Source organism: Rosa chinensis, chromosome 5 (assembly GCF_002994745.2).
Source record: "Rosa chinensis cultivar Old Blush chromosome 5, RchiOBHm-V2, whole genome shotgun sequence".
In the NCBI taxonomy this organism is placed as follows: Eukaryota; Viridiplantae; Streptophyta; class Magnoliopsida; order Rosales; family Rosaceae; genus Rosa; species Rosa chinensis.
Window position 1 is genome coordinate 61,088,154 of NC_037092.1, and position 23,368 is coordinate 61,111,521.

Sequence of the window (23,368 nt, forward strand, 5' to 3'; positions counted from 1 at the left end):
AGCACAATTATATTGACAAACACAAAAAGCAGAACCTCAAGGGAAAATAGCATAATGCGAAACTTTGTCTCATTCAAGTTCAATGGAGTTACAGTAAAATAAAACAACTAAACTAGATCAATACTTACCTAAAAGCACACTAGTTGTATCAAACATAGCTTTCCAAAGGCTGGATTGGCCATTCGGAGGAGTAGTACTTTCAATGTTCATTCTGGTGAAAATAAAAATAATTAGAAAAATTGTGGACAGAGAAAATATAATAATGAAAATGATATAAAGACCTTTTTTTCTTTGGGTTAAAAAATGGTTGAGGTCTTAAAATTTCAACCAAATTTGGGATCACAAAAATTGTTGGAAAAAACTGTTAAGATGACTTTTCTAAAATAAAATAAAAAACTGTCAACATGCCTTTTGTCATCAAATCTCTTTTCTTTTTTTCAAAACATTTTTTATTTTCTTATGAAGGAAAATATCTATAAATTTATTTAGAAGAGAAACTTCGATATTATTAATGTTACTATCACTACTACAAAAAATACATTTAAGGACGTTCGAAAAACGACTTTGAAAATTTTAGATGACACGCAAAAAAACGTCATCTATCAAGGAGTCATTATAGGTGTCTTTTTAGGACGCTGAAAAAACGTCCTAAAATGTTTTCTAGGACGCATGAAAAGTGTCCTTGTATATCTATAAAAACGTCATCTAATGTTTTCTAGGACGTTGAAAAAAGGTCCTTATAACTCGAACAAGCGTCATCTAATATCTATTAGTACGTTCAAAACATGTCCTCTAATGTTTAGTATGACACTAGCTAAGTGTCCTTAGATCTAAAAAAAAGATGTCCTTGCATGTATTGCATCTAAAACTGTCGACATATATAAAAAAAAACGTCCTTAAAACTTGCATATGAACCAATATATATATATATATATATATATATATAAAGATGTCCTTGCATGTATTGTAAGACATCTAAAAACTGTCGACATATATGAAAAAAAACGTCCTTAAAACTTGCATATATATATATATATATATATTGGAAACCAATGATCTATGAATGCCATTACAAACCAAAACTATATATTATTGACCAAAAAGTATTGTTTGAATGAAATCAAACACAAAATTCCTAACAAGTTCCCATCTACATCAAATTCCTCAGGGCTGCATTGCATGCAAATCATATTTGAACTGCAAAAATGATAAAAGAGGAGTATTACAAAATTTGTTAATGTTAGGGGTAATGCTAAAAAGAAGATAACATACACAACTATTGTTGGCTCTTTTACTTTCCAAATAACTTTAAGCAAGTGATTGCAACTGAGATTGATAACTATTTAAGATTAGCCAGCTGAATTTAATCAAATTCAACAACACTTTTCTGAGTACAAATTAAGTATACATACATAAACAAAGACACTCCTTAGAAAGATTTGCATAGACTAAGAACATTCACAAACTTTCCCGATATGGGATTCACAAGGTCCCAAGTAGTCAAGGAGGATCAATAAAAACTTATGAAAGACTCTTCCCAAGCTTTATTAAGAGTTTCATAACTAGTCTTTAAGATTCATACGTATAATACTACTTTAAAATTACACAACAACCCATATTAGATATGTCACAGTTCCCTAACTTCTCAATTGACCAGCAAATCTATCATTCTAAACTAACAACATCAACTACTACCAAGCTAAGGTTAAGATAATTAGCAATCCTCAATAGGCTGCACTCAAGCCGAAACAATCTACAATTAAGCAATTGACCATGTAGGACTCATAATATCCAACCTATAGCTAATGGTAGAAATTAAGCTAAAACCCGATTATAGTATAGTTAGTGCAAGCACGAGGTCGTTCCAACAAGGATTGAAACTCAAATTGATTCTAACTCAAATAACCAATTGAACACAAAAATGAACAAGCATTTGGGAAGATTGAAATTATAGCTAAACAGCTAAGAATAGAAACAAAAGAGTTAAGAGAAGGGTTTTTTTAGAAGGTTGAAAAATATGAGAGTTGAATGCTAAGACTTTGAAACCACCACGTAGTACTTCTACTCTACCGCTAGCTGACAACCATTGAATTCCCTAGATTTCATGCTAATGATTTCCATACATAAGCCTTATTGATCCCGGACATATGCCAAAGTTCTTCTAACTTATGAATTCTAACTTATTGATCCTGTATAGAACTCAAGTAGCCAAACTATAATTTACTTCACTTAATGATCAGGTTCAAGCAAACATGTTCAACTCCATTAAGCACAAAAGAACTAGAAAATCATGCAAACAAGAATATCGACTATGATCAAGCACTTGTATTCTTAATTCACAAATCTTTAATTACAAGATTGAATTATCTTTTGGCACCCTAGAAAACATCTACTCTTTGATCAAGCCTCATGTTCTCCAACCAAATAACTAATAAACAAAACCTAGGTCTTTTTGATCCCGAGCAAAGATTTTGAATAAATATTGAAAAGGTGATTAAGAGTTTAACATAGTAATCTAGAAATTCAATAGCAATCCAACTAAACAAATAGAATAGTCATACTAGGGGCTTCATCTCAGCCCTAGCTTAGGAATTTAGCAAAAAGAAACGATAAAATAAATAAGAAAAACATAGTGAATGAGGAATAAAGATGGAGGTGACTCCTCTTGCTCTTATTGCGTCCCAATCTGCTCTCTAGGCTGCCTCTTGTGTCTCTAGACGTCCTCGGTTTCTGCCTCATATGTCTCTTTTTAATTCCTACTTGACTTGGGCTTCACAAGTCTTCTAGTCCAAATTGGAATAGATTTCTTCTCTCCAAAGAAACACAAGGTTATTATAGTCAATGAAAGAAATTACTCCAAATATTTCAAACACATTCAATCTTGTTCCATTCGAGTGCTAAGAACAACAGACTTGGGCTTCACAAGTTTGATTCCGAAAAGATATGCAAAATCCTTCAGAATCCGCCTTACCGAACTAGGTTCATTTAAATCATCATAACTTGCTCCACAAGAATGTGAATCCACTTCCGTAAAATTTCTCAGGAAGTTAACATCCGTATCTTTCCAATGGTATATGGCTCGCCTGCTAATTCCTTATGAGAAAGTACAGTTTAATCCTCAAAGCTGACGCTCCGCAGAGGCAATTCTGGAAGCTCAGGATAGCAAGCACGCTTTCAATCATGCGTTTGACTTTAAGCTCCAAATCCTTCTTTTCTCCAATTTAACCTACAAAACATGATTACACGCATTTTTATGCATGTAATTGCATTCTAAATACTAGAATTAAGCTAATAGTCAAGTTAATTAATATGTAATTAATCTATTTTTATTTATTTTGTAGTAAATAAACGGAGTTACGAAAATCAAGAAAAAATGACACGAAAATGAAGCTAATTGAAGTTTCCAACATAAGGACAAATTGTCAACCCGGTCAAACCATGGTTAATGCAAGCTAGAGAGCGAAACACGACTAGTCTCTTGATAATATATATGGAAATATTCAAGATTGAGGAAAGAGAGGAGGAAAGAAAAAATAGAAAGGGAGGAGAAGATACAATTGTGTTAATTAATCATTTGATTAATCAATTATGCATGATTGCTTGCTTTAGCCGTAGTCCCGTGCAGCAATTAAACCTTACGGTGATGTTTGTTACATGGGATTGGATGAGATTGGACATCCTTATCTAGTCTAATCCCAGTTATCCCATGTTTGGCAGCAAGGATGACTCTTTTTAATGAGACTCCACAGTCCCAAAAACACCCCCGACACTTTCTACCACAAACCCATCAAAAACCATGGGATTGTGGAAGCCATGTTCTACTCTTCACTGTTCATCACACCCAAAATCATCCTCTCTCTCTCTCTCTCTCTCTCTCTCTCTCTCTCTCTCTCTCTCTCTCTCTCTCTCTCTCTCTCTCTCTCTCTCTCCAATTTTAGTTTGGATTAGACATTGGGCAGATCGCTCAATAGAAGAACACCCAACAATCAATCAATCGATGGATTCAAAACCTCAACGCTCAACGCCGGCCGAGACAAATACCATTCTGCCGATCAATCGATGGGTCTCAGAATGTGGGCAGCGGAGACGAAGATGAAACTCAGATTCAGACCATTTTCGAGATGATTGAGATCTTGGGGAGGGGTTTCAATGGAGTCAGAGAGGCTTTCTCAACTTCCAGAGACACACATTCAAGATTTCGAAGAAGGCGAAACTTGAGAAGGTTCACACGTTTCTCTGGGACAATTACCAGATTGAGAGGCTGGAAAGGCTCAAAATTGAAGAGAGGTGGGCAATGATAGTCCTTTCAACACCAAACATGAGCCAGGTATTACAATAGCATAAGCTTGGCTAGAGGAGTCCAGGACTCTTATAGAAATTAAGCTGGGAAATGACAATCCTGTGAAACAAACACCACCTACATTTTTAATTGGGTTTGAGCAATTAGAAACATACACGGGGCCTTCTTTCTTATCTCATTTCCCCACCTCTTCTTGATCCACCGAGACCACATATTGACATTATAAATATACAAAAGTAAAATGGGATTTATTGAACAGTGATACAACTCTTTTTTTCCTTTCCGGATTTGCCCTCAAAATGGATAAACATGGGGTTTTATACTGTTCTGCTGTGATGCTTTTGTCTCTTCTGCCGCTTCAATCTTTTTTCTTTAATTCGTTTTGGGTCTTGGTCGGTTTCGTTAGAGAAGAGAAACAAGAAGAAGAAGAAGGAGGAGGAGGAGGAGACGGGAAGCTCTCTGGTAAATATAAAAGCTGATCATCAGCTTACGCCTGAATTTTTCCTTTCTCTTGCCTCTGAGTCCGCTCACTGCTCTGGTATGATTCGTTCTTGCATGCGCTTAATTGATCTTGCCAAGGAATTCTGCTGGTCGAGAATGGTATTCTGGTATGGTTTTCAAATCATCAAAAGGTAATCCCGGTCTTCAAGTTTGGATTTTTTTTAAAAAAAAAAATTTGGCTTCTGGGTTTGATGAGGTTTTGAAGTGAAATGGTCCGAATGGGTAGGAAAGTTTGGAACTTTTGGGGTGTTAAATGCCTTTTGCTTTCAGGGTTTTTTAGGTTTTAATTGGAAAAAGGGTGTTGTAGACTTTGCATGCAGTCCCAGCGCTACCTCACCTTCCCAGTCATACTCCGGCGAGCCATTAAAACATATTCAGGTCTTCTTCACTCATTTAGCCCCTTCAATTTTCTGTATCTACATGCTTTAATTAATTATGACATTCAATTGATGATTTGGTATTTTAGATGAAGAGGAGCCTCACATGAAAAGGAAGGTGCTTGCTAAGGCCAAATTGAGGATGGGGATTGACTGACATTGAAGCTATATGAGTAACATAGCCGAAATTTTTTTGTATTCATCGTATTTCTCCTGGGTTAGTTTGGCGATGGAGGACTCGAAAAGATGAGCCGCCTATTTTTCTGGGTTGCGCCACCATAGGAAATAGGTAATTGATAATCATTCATTGAGATTATGAGTTCGCTTGGTTTGAGCATTGAAATGTCAAACTCGAAGTTCAACAATGTATTTTATATCTTTGATTAGGAGCAAAACAAACGATCCAGTTTGAATTTTATATTTCTTTTGTGCTTCCCCAGTTTGATATCTTTTATGTATTTTACAAGCTTGATAGTTCATATCTTTTATGCTGATTTTGAATCAATTTGGCACCTTACAATCGTGAGCAATGTTTAATCAAAATTTAAGATCCAACGATACAGTGCTGTTGTCAATGCTAATAAGGATCGCCTAAGAATCTTTAGACCTTGCATTCGTGTATGAATTTGGATTGCATTGATGAATATATAGAAGCTCGATACCATTTGAATAGAACTTATGTTTTGTATTGAATGGATCCATTAGGCTAACTGCGTATAAGATTACTTTGGAGTGATCTTTACACGTACTATTTTGATCAGATTTTTATTTCATTTTGGATTCAAGCCCATTTGTGAAGAACATTTTTCTTAGAGACTTTGAAAGGACATCCAGTATTACTTTGATGATTGGCCAACAAATGTTGCAAAGCTCGCATTTGAAAAATCTATGTTTACTATGACTCTAAAGACAAATGGAAGGATAGAAGATATGTAACAAACTGGTATTATTGAAGTACATACAGTGCCACTCCAGTGATTTTTCTTTTTCTTTTCGATATGCTACAGAAAGTCATGTTATAACATCAAATTTGCAGTCTTCATAATTTACTATTGTATCTTATGCAGCGGCGGTAATCATGTTCGAGTGCAACGTTGTTATATATAAGTTTGTGCAGGAACTTCACTTCTTTGTGACTGGAGGTGACAATGAAAATGAACTCATTTTAGCAACTCTACTTCAGGGATTCTTTGATGCAATTGCCCTTCTTTTGAGGTAGAGTGGTTCATAACTCTTGCCTCTAGCTCTTTTTACTTTGGATAATTATTTATTTTTGAACCTTTTGCTATATATTCATACATATTTGCAGGAAAAATGTCGACAAAAGGGAGGCATTAGAGCACCTGGATCTCATACTCCGACAGTTCAATGCTTTGATGTGATAATTGATCAAGGGTATGCAATATGTTCCTTATATATTCACTCTAAAGTTAGCACACTCTTCGAGTGATGAGTATGGTTAAGTCGCTTAGATGAAGTGGGCTAGATTTGTTCTTGATCTTAGTTCTATCAACAATAAGGATATGATTATATAATGTTTCTTATGTATTCACTCTAAAGTTAGCACTCTCTTCCAGTGATATGGCAAAGTCACCTAGGGTAATAACTTTCTACCTACTTTTGCTATGTGAAGATAATGCTGTTATCTTTTCCAATTTTTCTTATAACTTATACTAAAGGCACATACGAGTTGTTACGTGTATATAGTTACTTGAAATATGCAATATACTCGAACCTAATAGCATATCAATTCTGAGTCACTTCAGTACATGTTGCATATGAGATGTTAGCTTTTGATTTCATTCATAGTTTTGGGTTTTCTTCCTAATATCTCATTCCAAGATAGAATATATTATCATGGTTATCTATGATAATACGACGTATGAGCTACATGATAAGCTTAGAGAAATGTTAACATAGTGGCCCTAAAAAACCTTATGCGCTATCTTAAAGCAGAGAGGCAAAAAACTTCCATTTTGAGACCGACGTTAAAGCTTTACTAATAGAATATATAGGGCATTCTTATTATCACGTTGCGTGCGGGAAGTATTTGAAAGATTTTTTTTAGGGATTCTGATTGACCTAGGAGAGGGGGAAGGGACAAGCAGGGCTTGAAACATTGTGGCTCAATCTTAAACCTGGATAGGTGATCAGTTTCAATATGGCAGGTTAGTTCAACAAAAGTTAGGAGGTCCATCTCTGTCTAAATATGAAAAGCTGTAGGCTGAACTATCAGATTTGTGGATGAAGTATAACAGACTTTTCACAGTTTACCAAGAGACCAGCGCAGCATCAAAAATTTTCTGCATATGAGGTTTAAATATGAGGGGATTGATATAATGTTTTTGTAGTGGTTTTTTATTGTATTTGAAAAAACATGATGGACAATTGGTTAAGATCTGCTATTGTTTATTTTGTATAATTGAAGAGTTTAATATGATATTTTGTTATGTCTGATGACAGATCTGCTCATTTTTTACCCTTTGAAATTGTTAAAGCTGAAGAGATTTCGGTGTCACTGCCTGCTGAAATACTTCACTTAGTTAAGTTTCTGTGATTAATCCTAAAACTTGCAGTAGTAATTGGTCATGGAGAGTTGCCTACAATTATAAGATGATTCATCAAGCGCAATTTCTTTTGCAATAATTGATCATTTTTTCTGTTGCGTGATCTATGGACCTTCATTGGTGTTGATGTCTACTGAAATATGTAAATATACTATTGTGGTTAGAACATTTTATTTTGTGGAAATATTGCAGTTAAAATGTCTATTTAAACAATATCGGTTAATATTTTGTTTGAAATATGTAAGTGTGGTTAAAACACCAGCTTTTGTAATATGTAAAATGATAGCATTGCAGTTAACTTTAATCAACTGCTAACAATGATTCTGTTACGAACAAATTTAAGAACAATAAAAGGACACAAACCCGCAGCATCATGCGAGAAGTATTATCTAGTATTACTCTATATACTAAAGATTAGTTGCCCCATTTCCTGTTCATCACTGTACACAAGTTGGAGTGATGGTTTTGCCCTTGATATTTTGATGAATGACAGTGTTGCTTGAGAAGTTCGGCTATAATTATGGGTTCTTCTTCTTTTTGGAAGTATCTATTTTCACTAATATCTCCACACCGACATCGGTTCTTGCAGACTGCCAAGGTGGTTTTAGGTTCGATTTTCAGTCTATGTTGGGTTCCTGTTTGATTACACTTAACAAAACCTGTTTTTGCTTTCCGATTTTGTTGAAACAGAAGAAGAGGAGGAGGAGGAAGAAGAAGAAGAAGAGGGAGACGGGAAGAAGTTGTTACTCGATTCGAATCTAAGTAGGAATCAATTTACCTGGGTTTGGGTTTTGTAGGGGTATTGTTCCTACTGCAGTTTGGGGTTTGAGTGATTGATTTGAGGAGGTTGAAGGTGAGTTTTGATTTTTGGGTAATTTCAGAACAATTGAAAAGAGAGAAATTCGCATTATTACCTGAAAACAGAGTAATCTGAAAACAGGTTGAAGTTTGGATCTTGGTTGTAATCTGAAAACAGAGTTGTGCCAAAAACAAGTAAAACAGGTTTGATCTCTAATGAAAGTCTTTCACTACTATTACAGTTCAATTGCTTTGGAAGTCATTTCTGTTGAGAAGGTGAGCCTCTGTCTATTTGTATTCAAATATGTAATACAGTAATAGTGCCCTATGTACTATTACTAATACTCAAATACATCCAAAACTCTTTCCTTCTGAAATTTGAACCTTAAGTACAGAACTGCTATATTCATCCATTGTTATTCAGTTTTTCTTGCATTAGTAAAGACTTGGGGGGAGAGACTGAGAAAAAAGACATAAACGATTAGCATAAAAGTGATCAAAGGCAAAAAATATTGGACATCCAATATGCGGGTTCTGACCACTAATAGGAATGAAGTTGTTTCCATTACTTGAAGACAAGCTTAATTATTTGAATGATGTACTTGAGTATCAGTAATAGTACATAATATATATATATATATATATATATTTTTTTCTAGAAACTCTGAGGTGTTTAATGGATTTAGGATGGAGGTTTAGATAAGCTAACTATACTTTCACTACTATTGTTCTTTCAATTGGATGATTTACTGTTATTAGTTTTGAAATGATATTAATTTTTATGTTCTATATACTTTATTTGTTCTATAGTTTCAAATTTAGGTAATTGACTGCGACAGCTTCAAGGTATGAATCTAATCATGGGATGAATAATAGAATGCTGTAATTGCTTTGGTTTCTTGAGTTAGTGTGAAAATGTTCAGATGGATAAACCTAGGAAAGGATAGGTTGCTGTAATTGCTTCAGTTTTTTTTTTGGGTGAAAAATGTAATAAAGTTTTAGTCTTTCGATTCCATTTATGATGTAAAAATGTTATAGTTATCAATTTATGTACCAATTTGGGTTAGTTGATGCACTTATCTGGGTAGGTGAGAGTTTTTGTTATTTCTTTCTTTCATTAATTGAAGCTCATCTGATTCAATTGTTCATGTGTGGAATTTGGTTTTGTAACTTCTCTATTTATGATTGCAGAGATGGAGCTATCCCTGGTCTCACTTTGACAATTGAAAGAAACCTCCTTAAAGGTTTACAATGCCAATTAAATATCAAAGTATACATTTTCTAGATTCATGTGTAAGATAATTGGCTGATTTGAATAAAGTAATAGTAAATTAAGTTGGACAGAAATCAAGTATAGTGGGTCTGTGTTCTAACATTCTCAATTTGTTCTAACATTCTGAATTTGTTTATATTGGACAGATCTCCTATTATTCATGCCAATTATATAGGTCTGTTTTCTTCTTTGGAAGGGAGGAAGAAGCCGTGAAGAAATCAAGGCTGGTCTGCGCCGAAACATTGAAGGTATTACACTCTCAATTTGTTTATATGGTGTGAAACCAAGTATTGTGAGTATGATCATACTGTTTATTTGATTTGTTTGTGCCTCTTGATTGATCTTTTCGATGTGGGTGTCAATGTTTGGATTGAAAGACCAGTAATATTCATAGGATCAGAAATTGTGTGATTGTCAAGGAAAGTAATGTGACTATAACTTCAATGGAAACGAGGAAAGGTGAATGAGGAAAATGACTATAACTTCAAAGACAAAGTAAATGACTCAAAAATGACAAGAACTAAGCCTAGAATTGTGATGCCCCGGAAATTCGTATTTATTTTCCGAGGAATTTCCGGAATCTAATTTATGGTTGTTGGACGGTTTCGTGGCTCATGGATGGAGCGGAAGTATTTCGGACGAAATTCTATTTGAAAAGTGTGACTTTAGGGGGGGGCTCAAGGTTGACTTTTTATTCGTTGGGATTCTCCGAAAACTTCCTTCACGAAAGTTGTAGAGCGCGTCGATACGAGTTCGTGGATATGTGGAAAGCGAGAATCGGAGTTCGTATGAGAAAGTTATGGCCATTGGAAGGAATTTCCATTTTAGTATAAATAGAAGTTTCCCAAGTTGGAAACTTACTATTTTCATTTCTTCCATTTTCGGAAGTTACTTTCTCTCTCTCTTCTCTCTCGGCTGCTACCTTCAGAATCGAAATAATCCGACTGACCCGACCCGGACCCGGTCGATCCGACCCGACGTTTCCGGCGAGCTCCGACCATCTCCGGCGACGAAATTTTCCAGACAGGATCGTCTCCGCCGTCTGGTGGTCCCTGTGGTGTTCTCTAGCGCCGATTCTCGGTGGTAGCGGCGGTAGAAGGCGGTTCAGGTTGGTGTTTTCGGACCCGGCCGGAAAACACATCTCCGGTGACTTCATGGCTTCAACGATTCCTTGGTTGAGCTCAGAGCGGCCTCGTTGATCGATCCTTGGTGGTTGTTTGGATCGATTCACGTGAAACTTCGATCAACTCGGATTGGATCACTGTTCACGGCTTGTGAGGTAGTTTTCGATCCCTTAGGCTTGTTTTCTGACTTCGAGCTAGTTATGAGAGTTCACAAGCATGCTTAGATGAAGCTTTTTGATGTTGGGAGTTTTGTGAAATAATGAGTTTTTGGCCGGCGGCGGTGCACCACCGTCTGTGGTGGCGTTCCGGCGGTGTTCCGGCCACTTAAGGAATTGGTTTTGGTATTATATATGTTCTACTCGTTGATACGAGCGTTTCGATATATAATATGCAAATTTTGGAGTTCGTATGGAATTGTTATGATTTTTGCCGTTTCATACCGATCGATTTATTCGATCCTTGAGGATTCGAGCGTCCGATCGACTTGTGGTTTGGTCACATCGATCGTGGACATATTCCGGGGACTTTGGGAGGCCTCGGATGCGGTTTCGCCTCATTTGGCGTCACCTTGGGAACTTTGGTTCGATTTAGGGTTTCGAACCCCTTGTGATTCGTTGACTGAATGAGAGCTGTAATTCCTTAGGTACGTGACGTAGTACTCCTTGGACGGCTATTTTGTGGATTGGCTGCCTTGTCCTGAATTGAAGACGCAGCGGGAGTTTCGAGGTGAGTAATCTCACGAAGTTCATATCACGAACGGGCTTACCTTTATCGTTTTGAGAGTTATTTAGTTAACTACAAACTATAGTTGGTATTAGTAGGCATTCCTGAGCGGATGACTACGTATATATATATATTTACATGAAATATATGTGTTTTGGTGGTTTGTGGATTTTGAAACAATATGCATGAAATGATGCTTTTTATTGTTTTGGGTTGTGGCTTTTGGAAAACAAATGATTGTGGAAATGTTGATTTCGATTTGTTTTGAAAAGCGTTGAGACTTGTGTATTTGAGGAACATTTTAGTTCGCGGGTGGTTTATTCAAATATGGGTTTTTACCGGGAGTAATTGATAGGGATCAATTACGGGGAATCTTTCATTTTAGATTCGTGTAACATTTTGGGTCCACTGTGACTCCTTTAATGTTTTGGTATTTATACCGCGGGTCCAAAGACTTACGAGTTGAGGATCGTGGGTGGGAAAATCGGGACTTCACGCCTTTGGCCGGGTTAGTGAATACGATCAGTTAGAGCTCTAGTCTGTCCGCCGCGTTTGTTTATTCATTTAAACGTGTGAGTTTATCTCGTGATTTGAGTGAGTTTATCTCGTGCTTTGTTTCTTGATTGAAACGCGTTTGTTTATTCATTTAAACGTGTGAGTTTATCTCGTGATTTGAGTGAGTTTATCTCGTGCTTTGTTTCTTGATTGAAACGCGTTTGTTTATTCATTTAAACGTGTGAGTTTATCTCGTGATTTGAGTGAGTTTATCTCGTGCTTTGTTTCTTGATTGAAACGCGTTTGTTTATTCATTTAAACGTGTGAGTTTATCTCGTGATTTGAGTGAGTTTATCTCGTGCTTTGTTTCTTGATTGAAACGCGTTTGTTTATTCATTTAAACGTGTGAGTTTATCTCGTGATTTGAGTGAGTTTATCTCGTGCTTTGTTTCTTGATTGAAACGCGTTTGTTTATTCATTTAAACGTGTGAGTTTATCTCGTGATTTGAGTGAGTTTATCTCGTGCTTTGTTTCTTGATTGAAACGCGTTTGTTTATTCATTTAAACGTGTGAGTTTATCTCGTGATTTGAGTGAGTTTATCTCGTGCTTTGTTTCTTGATTGAAACGCGTTTGTTTATTCATTTAAACGTGTGAGTTTATCTCGTGATTTGAGTGAGTTTATCTCGTGCTTTGTTTCTTGATTGAAACGCGTTTGTTTATTCATTTAAACGTGTGAGTTTATCTCGTGATTTGAGTGAGTTTATCTCGTGCTTTGTTTCTTGATTGAAACGCGTTTGTTTATTCATTTAAACGTGTGAGTTTATCTCGTGATTTGAGTGAGTTTATCTCGTGCTTTGTTTCTTGATTGAAACGCGTTTGTTTATTCATTTAAACGTGTGAGTTTATCTCGTGATTTGAGTGAGTTTATCTCGTGCTTTGTTTCTTGATTGAAACGCGTTTGTTTATTCATTTAAACGTGTGAGTTTATCTCGTGATTTGAGTGAGTTTATCTCGTGCTTTGTTTATTGATTTAAACGTGATTTGAGTGAGTTTATCTCGTGCTTTGTTTCTTGATTGAAACGCGTTTGTTTATTCATTTAAACGTGTGAGTTTATCTCGTGATTGGTGTGAGTTGTGTGTGGTTTGAGTTACTCATACGGGCTTGCAAAAGCTTACCGGGTTTGTTGTGTGGCAACCCGGTGCACCATTCAAACGGTGTAGGGGTTAATCCTGCAGGTCAGGAGAATCGGGGCTGAAGTTTGGGGTTGCATACTTGCAGCTAAACGGTAGGAAGCAAATTTTGTGACTTTACCGTTATTTGGACTTCCGTTGTAGTGAGCTCTGAGGAGCATTTACGTTTTATCTTGTTGTTGACAATTTAATTCGTAAGCTTGTGTAATATATAACTCTATGGAGCGAGTGTATATTAACTTTGAGGGTTCAGGGCATCAATATGTGTGTAAGTTAAGGGGAAAAAGATTTCAGGTATTTGTATTGATGACTGAACGTTCACGCATGTATAATTATGGGATTATATATATCGATTTTCATGTGTGTAAAATCAGGGGCGTGACAAGAATCCTACATTTAAGGGTATAAAAATATATGAAATTATGAACCTATCACCTATCAGTTACTGATTCATTCAAACAGACCCAAAAAATAGAGAGGAACAATTAAGAGCACAAAGAGCTAGAAGGATCAAACCTTTGGGAGTTGCTCTTGTTCCTTCTAGTAGCCTGCCTAGGCTTTCTCTTTTTCTTTTTCTTGGAAATGGCGCCCACTCTCTTCTTCTTATCCTGGTTATCCTCGAAAAACCTCCTCTTCTTGCACTCCCGGAACACGCCGACCCTGATGACCTCCCTCCAGAACCAGTTCAGGAGCCACTCCTCCGGCTCGTTGTCTTGGACCATCACCTGGGCTTGAACCCGGCCGAGCTAAAGAAAAGCACGTTTGAGTTGGCCAGCGATGGAAAACTGTACCCTAAACCCCAAATCAGAACGAACAACAACCCAATTAATGAGTTTGAGTGGATATTAAGTCAGTGGCAATGCCTGTAAATTGTAATGAAACTCGAGCATTTTGGTCATTTTCCATTAAAATTGGCAGTCAGGCTTACATTGTTTGGATTTTGGGCCTGGGCTCATGTCCTTATTTGTATAAATCTTTTTGAAAGTTAGTTTTCTGTATTTACATATTTGTTTATGTGCTACTATGTAATTTTTTTTATTTTTTTTTTGGGTTAAAGGAGCTGAAGCAGGGGTATGTACATAAATAGAGGCTTTACTATAGCCCAAGGATAGATTCCTCTGTTGACAGGATCAAAGAATTGCAATGTTTCAGAACAATAGCCAAAAGGATCAGAAAGAGAGAGTTATGGTTTCCGATCGATCAGGAAGTAGAGGACTCCAAGCCTGCAGTGGCAAAACAAAAGAAACTATTGTGCTCCCAATTTGGTAACTGGTTGTACACTTTTTTTTTGGATTTCTCTAATTGTGTGTATGTGTATTTTTTTTTTTGTGAGAAGACAATTGTATAGGTTTTTTTATCCAAAATCTGACATCCTTATATATCTTAGCCCATGCAGTTTCCTCATGTCATAAGTAAAAGTAGGCCTAATTAACGGGCCGGGCTGGGCCATTCTTAGAGGGCTTGGGCTGGCCCTTACTACATTTTTAAATAATAACGGGTCGGGTTGGGCCGGGCTTTATTGTAAATCGAAGGATTCAAACCCATCCATAGAAAGAGGGTCTTGCGGGTTTTTTTGGGTAGGGCCTTGCAGGCTTTTTTGGACCGGGCTTTGTGGGCTTTATTTTCAAATAAATGTTTACAAATAAACACTTATTAGTTTCCGTTGATGCATATATATCTTTTTTATTTTCCCTTTTTTATTTGAAATCTGAATTTTATTAACTAGAAAGCAATACAACCATTGGGAAATATCCCATAAACAAAGTTACTTACCATCCACAATAATCTTGTAGAGCCTGGAGCCATGGAGGTCATACTTCTTAACAATACATATTGACCTGTAAATAGGCCAGATTTTGATCCGTACTCACTCTAGATCCGTGGCTATTCGACGGGTTTGGATTGAAAATTTTGATCCGTTGATCCGTTAATGATCTGAATCCTTTAAACCCGTTTATTTAACAGATCAAATACGGATTTAGGTTGATCCGATCCCTTTTTATAATAATAAAATATTATTTTTTATTAATACATTATTATTTTTTGAAAAATATAAAATATAAAATATAAAATATTAAGAATTTCTAATACAGATTTTTGCAAAAACCTAAGGGCGGTCTTCATAAACAGTGTCCATCAGTCCATCACCCAAGAAGCATTATTGATAAAGGCTTTGTTTAGTTTACCAAAAAGCTAAGAAGGTTGTACAAGCACAATAATCTCATACACATCTCCTAATGTCTCTCTCTTAATTTATTGGGTGTAGGGAATATTTTGATAATGTAATTCTACTTTTGGTGATACGTTTCATGTTGTTTTAATATTTTCTTAATTTTTTTTATGAGGTATCATGATATAAATTTAATATTCCTATTTAAAATTTAAAAATATTTAAAATTATAAACGGATCAGACACGGATTTAGATCGAGCTATCAATGATCCGCTAAATTAACTGAGCGGGTTCGGGTTGAATTTTTTTATTAGTAAACAGATTTAGATTTAGGTTGATGCGCTCTAAATTCGGTCTATTTACAAGTCTAAATACATAACTTGCACCATATGCAAGGTTCTCTAGCCTGTCTATGTCTCTATGAGCAATTCCATTATGTCTCTTACGTAAATGTTTCCATGAAACTATCTCAAACTCTTTTATCAGAGATTGAACTCCATCTAGTAATCCTCCAATGTCACAAAGATCCAATCCACTCCAATTTAAAGCTTGAATGATATTCAGAGCATCCCCTGCAATTCTTACCCTGTTTAATACCCAACTGCTTGCAGTAGCACAATCCATTTCAAAGCGCTAACGCCTCAGTTGCAGCCAGCTTAATCTTACCATTAACCGGAATAGCCAATGCCCTTTCAACCTTCCTGCGCCATCAAGTATCACAGCTCCCAAACCCACCTTGCCTTCATCTATAACATTTGAGCATGAGACCTGCCCATCACTTGGATCCCATGCATTTTGATCAGCCAACAAATACTCACTGCAGCTGTACAAACCGCCAATCCCAACCTGATCAGCATTCACCCTTCCATTCAAACCATCCACCCCATTCTACCCAATCTGTACGTTCATTAGCCACATTCTCAAATTGCTGCATCGTTCCTATACCATGATATCCGCCCCTTCTTTTCCTAGCCTCTTGTGCCTTAATGAACTCCCCCTGCCATTCAATGCACCTCACAACAATTACTTGAGGTGACACCTCATCTTTCTCACGCTCCACTTCATTTCTGTTTTTCCAAATCCACCAGCAAATTAAGCTAAAAAGTTCCACCTCCCTTTGACTTCAACTTGATTTATTATTTTGTATATTTAACTTTATCAATTTTTAATATGTGGCAATTAAATCTACTTGTTCTAATGAGTTGATATTAGATTGTACAAAAATATAAGGGTTTTTGGCACCAGTATCTGGACACTTAGATGACTTTTAAAATGACACTCGAACTTATAATGTTATCAGCATGATACCTAGACTCATTTTTTCTGATCAACGTCGTACCTCTGTTTATTTATTTATTTTTAACGGAGTCGTTAACTCTACCACATGTGACGCACGTGAGACACAAAATGAAGGTAAAAAGACTAATTTCCATGTATATGACATTTGACCTATTTTTAATAAATAACCGATTTATCTTTTTTTTTTTTGGTTATTATCACAAATGGTACCTGAGCTTTTCCTCTATTTTATCGATGGTACCTGAACTTCAATTTTGATCACAACCAGTACCCGAACTTTTCGATTTCATTTTAAATGGTACCTAAGGCCACCTTCGGTCACTATTCCGGCCAAAAAAACTCAAATTTAAAAAAATAAAAAATAAAAAAACAAGTTCAAGGCAAGTCTTTACTAAAAAATCATCACTATATATGATCACAACCCTTGAAATCATCAAAATCATCACTATGATCACCTCCCGTGCCGTTTTTAGTCGGAATAGTGACCGGAGGTGGCTCTAGGTACCATTTAAAATGAAATTGAAAAGTTCGGGTACTGGTTGTGATCAAAATTGAAGTTCAGGTACCATCAATAAAATTGAGGTATAGTTCAGGTACCATTTATGATAATAACCCTTTATTTTTTTACCTTCTCCACCTCTTGTTTTCTTCCTCTACACTCTCCCCCTCTTGACATCTTCCTCCTAAACTAAAGAAATGAGGTTTCACAGTCTTCCTTCCCACTTCTAACCATCCACCACCTACAAATTGTAGTCGTTGTCCTCTGTAGCTTTCAGAATCAAAGAATTAACATGAGGGGTTCCTCTTCTTCTCTATGCTTAGAGTCGGTGCTCGACATAACTGGGCGATCGAGAGAAAGAAGTAGAGAGTAGGAAGGAGTAGTAGAGAGAAGGGTGTGTGAGAATTAGGGGAAACTGTGAAGGGCTCTTCGTTTATGGTTTCTGGGTTTGTATGAGTTAATGATAGAGAGCGATTAAGTAACGATTAAAAGGTCCATGCTTTCTGGTTTCTGGGTTCTTCATGATTTATGGGCTCTTCGTTCATGATTAAAAGGTCTGCAGAATTCGGAAATTGAAATCGAGGGAATTTAATTGGAATGTTGGGTTACTTATTTGGTGGGGGTTATGGGGATTGAATATTGATTATGGATATGGGTTTGGTGGTAGTGTGATTTGAGTTATTGAATTTTTCACCCATAATCTAGGTTCTTCACCTTTTGAATTTATTTAGAATTTTTAAGGCTTAATTTGGACTTGGACACACTCTGTGGAAGCAAAAAATTTGAAGGGAGATGGAGTGAAGAAATGGGTTTTGAAGAAAAGGTCACCCAGAAAGAGAAAAAGTTAAAGGTTCAATTTTTTTTTTTCCAACCCTGGTCTTGAATCTCTCAAATCTCGACGTCACCCAACCCTCCACTCTCATCTCCCACGGTGCTCTTGATCTCAAAGAAATTCAGATCCTCACTAATTTTTTCATGTTCGAGTTCCGTCATTGCACCATTGATGATGAGATCGCCATTGAGTCCTTCTTGTTTCGTCATACCCTGCCAGTCTGCCTTGATCCTTCGCAGTGATCTTAAACAGAAGAACTCTGTTCTTTGGCGCTATACTTTCTGGACATTGATCCAGTATTTGCACACCATTAACCGCCGTACTCGAATCGACCAAGCTGTTTCTCGGACGAATCACTTCAAAATCTACGGGATTGTAGATCTGTAATCCAAAAACCAATCTTTGAGGAGTATCATGACGATCTATGACGACGTCTTTGAATGAGATTTACTACTTCACAACTTTGATATTTTCCTCTCTTACATTCAAATATCATTGCGTTTTTATTAGTTGTGATCTCTGATGACGGATTTTTGCAGGTGATTTTCGTTTGGATGGGGTTCAACCCCGTTTAAATGGTTATTTTTCTCTCCCGGCCACTGGGAGATAGTGTTCAGTTTCTGAACAGTGTGTTGTTCCAAATTGTCCAGTTACTCGATTGAGTTCCATTTTGCTCTACTCTATTCATCATGGTTGACAGAGATGAACAAATAAACATAGAAGAATTTCACAATCCAAGACAACCAGTCATCTATCAACTTCGTGTTTCGATACTGGTGGCAGTCCAGTTTCGCCGACAGGAGATGCGAACGGTTGCAGGAAGTTTTGAGGAGGTTACTCACAAGAAGAAACCACCCTGTTTTGCTGGAGTAGGAACTGCTATTGGCTACAACCAGTTGGCACAGTACAACTATCCAAAACTTTCAATTTGGGTTTGACAGAAGAAATGGGCCGATCGTAGTTCACCTCGGCCTTTATTCATGATTGTTGGCTTGTTGCTGAGTTGGTTTAGGTCCCAATTGTTATAATAGGTGGTACTCTTTACTCAGTTCGGAATTTTTCCCATTGGGTTTTATACGAACAAGGTTTTAACGAGGCCACCTTTAGTTTAGGTTGAGGAGAAGTGAAGACCTTTTTCCACTTCTTCCATTTTCTAGTTATAAGTATGTTCTTTCGTGAAAGTTACAGGCAGCGCAGCTAATTAGTAGTGAACGCGCTTTTGTTTCCAGACTTGCATAGTTTACCTCGGTAGGATTGTCATTTTGACCCTCCCGTACTTATTTCTTGTAATCGTATCTCATGTGAATATAGTTCCGCTTTATTCTATAAAAAAAACCCTGGTCTTGAATCAAATTTGAAGAAAAATCTGAAGAATGGGAAGGAACAAATTCCCAACAAATAAATGCTTGCTGGTAAAATATATACTTGTTCTAAAGATTTGTCTTGTTGGTGAGACAAATCTAAAGTTGGGCACAAATCCAAAGAAAGTGTAAATCAACGCTTTGTTCTTTAGATTTGTCTAAAGTTGGATTAAAGTGTTCGCGGAACAAATCACAAGAGATTCTTCATTTTTTTTTAATAAAAAAAGTATAATAAGACAATTTTGTCCTTGAAAATCAAGTCACATGCGTGACATGTGCTTTATTTTAACGACTCCGTGATAGAAAATGAAAGGAGATACGACGTTGATAAGAAATAATGAGTTCAGATATCATATTGATAGCGTTATGAGTTCAAGTATAATTTTAAAAATCCTCTAAGTGTCCAGACACTGTTGATTCAAAAAACTCCAAAATTTAGTTTATTTAAATTCATATATTTTGAAATATTTATCAAATGAAAGTTCAACCCAGTCTATTTCAAAATTCTCACTCCTTTCTTGGTCCCTTGGGGGACCCGGATTTTCTGCTAGAAGAAAAAAAGTGCTTGGATCTGCTTCACTTTGTTGGCAAGGTGCCTCATCATTCCTACACAATCCAACACCTAAAGTTTAAAAGACGAGAGAGTATTTAGTGCACCAACGTGCACTTACACTAATAGAAATTGATGGCTGAATTACATTGTTGGAGCATGTGGGATAGACTCCCACATCTAATAAATGGTTTAAGCCAATTGTCCTTATAAGTGTTCACTTGGAACACATGATAAATGGACAAGGAAAGGGACAAGGCCCATTGGATGGGAGGCAAGGCTCTATTGGAAATATATACATATAGTAAGTTCATTTTTGGTGAGTTCTGTTGGTTCTTGTTCTTGTTCTTGGTCACCATACTGGCTTGGCGTGAAACTTTTATGACACTTAGGTCATTTTCAATAGGAGGGCCAAAATGAGATCTCTAGTCATTTTTTCTAAATTATGGACTCCAACAACAAAAAGTCCAAAGAGCTATAAATGGGTCAAGGTTCAAAAGAGGGTGGAGAGGGCTGAAAATAGCCATAGAGGGGGCTCTTTGGCTCTTGTGGAACCCACAGAAAACCAACAGCAATTAAACTTTAATAATCATGGTTGCTGAAGCATTGCAATTAAGCTTTAATAATCATGGTTGCAATTAAGCCATGCAATGCTGCTTGCATTTGAAAACTAATCCAAAGGCCCATATGATATAACCGTTGCAATCCAACGGTAGATAATCAAGCAACTTAATTAAAAGCCATGCAATGCTGCATGCATTTGAAAAAAAATCCAGTAGCTCATATGATATAACTGTTGCAATCCAACGGTAAATAATCAAGTAACTTAATTAAACATATCTGTTGTTCAATTTTATTTTAATATATATTATTAAATTAAAATATTATTATAATAAAATAAACTCATAAAATATGAAATTTTCCACTGTTCATTGTTGATCACTTTGTTTTGCCATTGATGGTAAACCACCCCCCCCCCCAACACACACACAAATCAATCTATTTCTACCTTTACGTTGGTCCCTCCTTTTTGTTTTCATCACTGGCAGTAACTTAACGATGAATTGAACGATAATGGGAAAGGGGAGGCCAAATATGCTCCACATGTGGAGAGGCACAAACCAATAGCACCCAGCCTCATGTGGATAACCACCTCAGGCAGATAGCAGATCACTGGCAGTAACTTAACGATGAATTGAACGATAATGGGAAAGGGGAGGCCAAATATGCTCCACATGTGGAGAGGCACAAACCAATAGCACCCAGCCTCATGTGGATAACCACCTCAGGCAGATAGCAGAAGTTTCCAGAAATGGGTTGGTACTAGTAAAATTTATACCTAGAGAGTGGAATATATATATTTTTTTTTTGGTTAACACCTGGAGAGTGGAATTTAATTTGACAAGTCCATGTAAACCTAACCGCGTCCTTTTCAATTCCTTTTAGGAAGGGAAAGAAATTAATGGAACTTCAAAGTTCTGAAAGATAGAGACCAGAGATTTCATTAAAAAAGGATCCATTAATTACAACCACTAAGCTATATATTCTACTTCTCCATGATACGATTTAATTTCAAATCTAAAATAAAAAATCATAAATCCGGGAAAAGAAAAAAAACAATAAGGAGTCCTGATGTAGCACGGGGTTCTAGTTATGTGTTCCTCCCGTTGCAAATTCTACTATTAGTATAATAAATGAAAGCGGGCGTGGACTAGTTCCAAACCCTATTAAAAAAAGAAAAAGGATCAGACCATATGTGGTAAAAGTTTTTTTTTGGGGGGGCGCCATTGGTTCCATGTTTTCCTTCACTTTCAATTGGCGCCATTGGTCCATGTTTTCCTTCACTTTCAATTGGCATCAATGTTTTCTTGCTTGGGTGGATTGATGGTAGGGGTGGGCGTGGTTCGGTCAGATTGGTGTTGAACCCAAAATATTTCTATACCACCCAATTTGGTTGGGCCAAATCTCAAACCACAACTTAATTATTTCTGAGATGGACCCACATGTTCAGTGGGACGAAATAGTGGTTCGGCCTAATTCAATTTCGGGTTTTTTTAATGGGCTTAAAATTTTTTTTTTTTTAACAAAATTCTTTTAATCAATTGTCTAATATCCAGGCCCAATTTCAAACTTAGTAACATATTTAAGGCCCAATTTCAATTTAGCAACATATTTTAGACTTCAACAAAAGATCAACACCAATTCTTCAGTAATTATTAATTAATACTGATGAAAAAAAATTGGGTGAACTGACAACAACAAACTAACTTATATATTACAGATCAAAGGAATCAAAAGTGTCACAATTCAGTAAAACAAATATACCAACAAAAATATATCAAAGTTTGGACGACAGAGTTCTAATATCCAACTTCTAATCATTTGGCTCCCGCAGATGACCAAGACCTGTGAAAACCACTGATCTTGGTACAAATTAACATACAAAAGTGTATTGCTGCTTCCAAAACAAACCCAAGCCTCTATTGTATCAGAGACTAATCTGTGCCGTAGGGTCATGTTAGAAAAGTTCTTCCCCTCCGGCTACCAAGAATATATTAAGATTTAACTCAAATCAGCGTCGGCGGGATTTAAACCCGGGTGTGAGAGGTCCACACCTCAAGGCTCTTACCAACTTGACCACCTGTGGTAGTTTGTAAATTATAAACTTCAAGTTTTCATGTCATACAAAAGAGAAAAAAAAATATCATCACTCAAGCATTAGATGGATAACCAATCCTCATAAATATTTCCTTTTTGCAAAGCCTGTTTTCTTTGCAAATGTCCTATAACAAATTTAACAGATAGATTTTGATGTGAAGATAAATACTCATAAATACTCCTTTTTGTTGATCGTCTTTTCTTTGCAAATAAATATAATCAATCGATCCTCAATCCTCAAATCCAAATCCTTAGAAAGCAAACCCAAAACCATCCAATCAAAACCCAGATCTATAGCCTAGTTTATATTCAAAATAGGAACTTACCAATAGATTTTGATGAAAACCCGATTCGTTTAATGATGTCCGTTAGATCACGAACAAAAATAGTGACTAAATATTTTGTTTATGGATGATTTTTGTGAGAAAGAATGAGAGAATTGAGAGAATGGGAATGAGAGGGTGTGGGAGAACGAGAGAATGAGAAAGCTGTTGTTAGAAAGAGAGATAGAGAGAGAGGCTATTAGCTACGGTTATTGGATTTATATTAGGTGATTCAAAATTGTGTGTAGTAAGCTACACAGTAAACAAAACCTCACACACTAGCAAAGTGATAGCACATTAATAAAAAATAAAAAAAGTAATTGTG

The 23,368-nt window shown here is 36.4% G+C and overlaps 1 pseudogene; it reads left to right on the forward strand.

The window, feature by feature from the left end:
• Window positions 1-3,997: 3,997 nt before the first annotated feature.
• On the forward strand, window positions 3,998-6,560 carry LOC112163785 (annotated as a pseudogene).
• The last annotated feature ends 16,808 nt before the right edge of the window (window positions 6,561-23,368 follow it).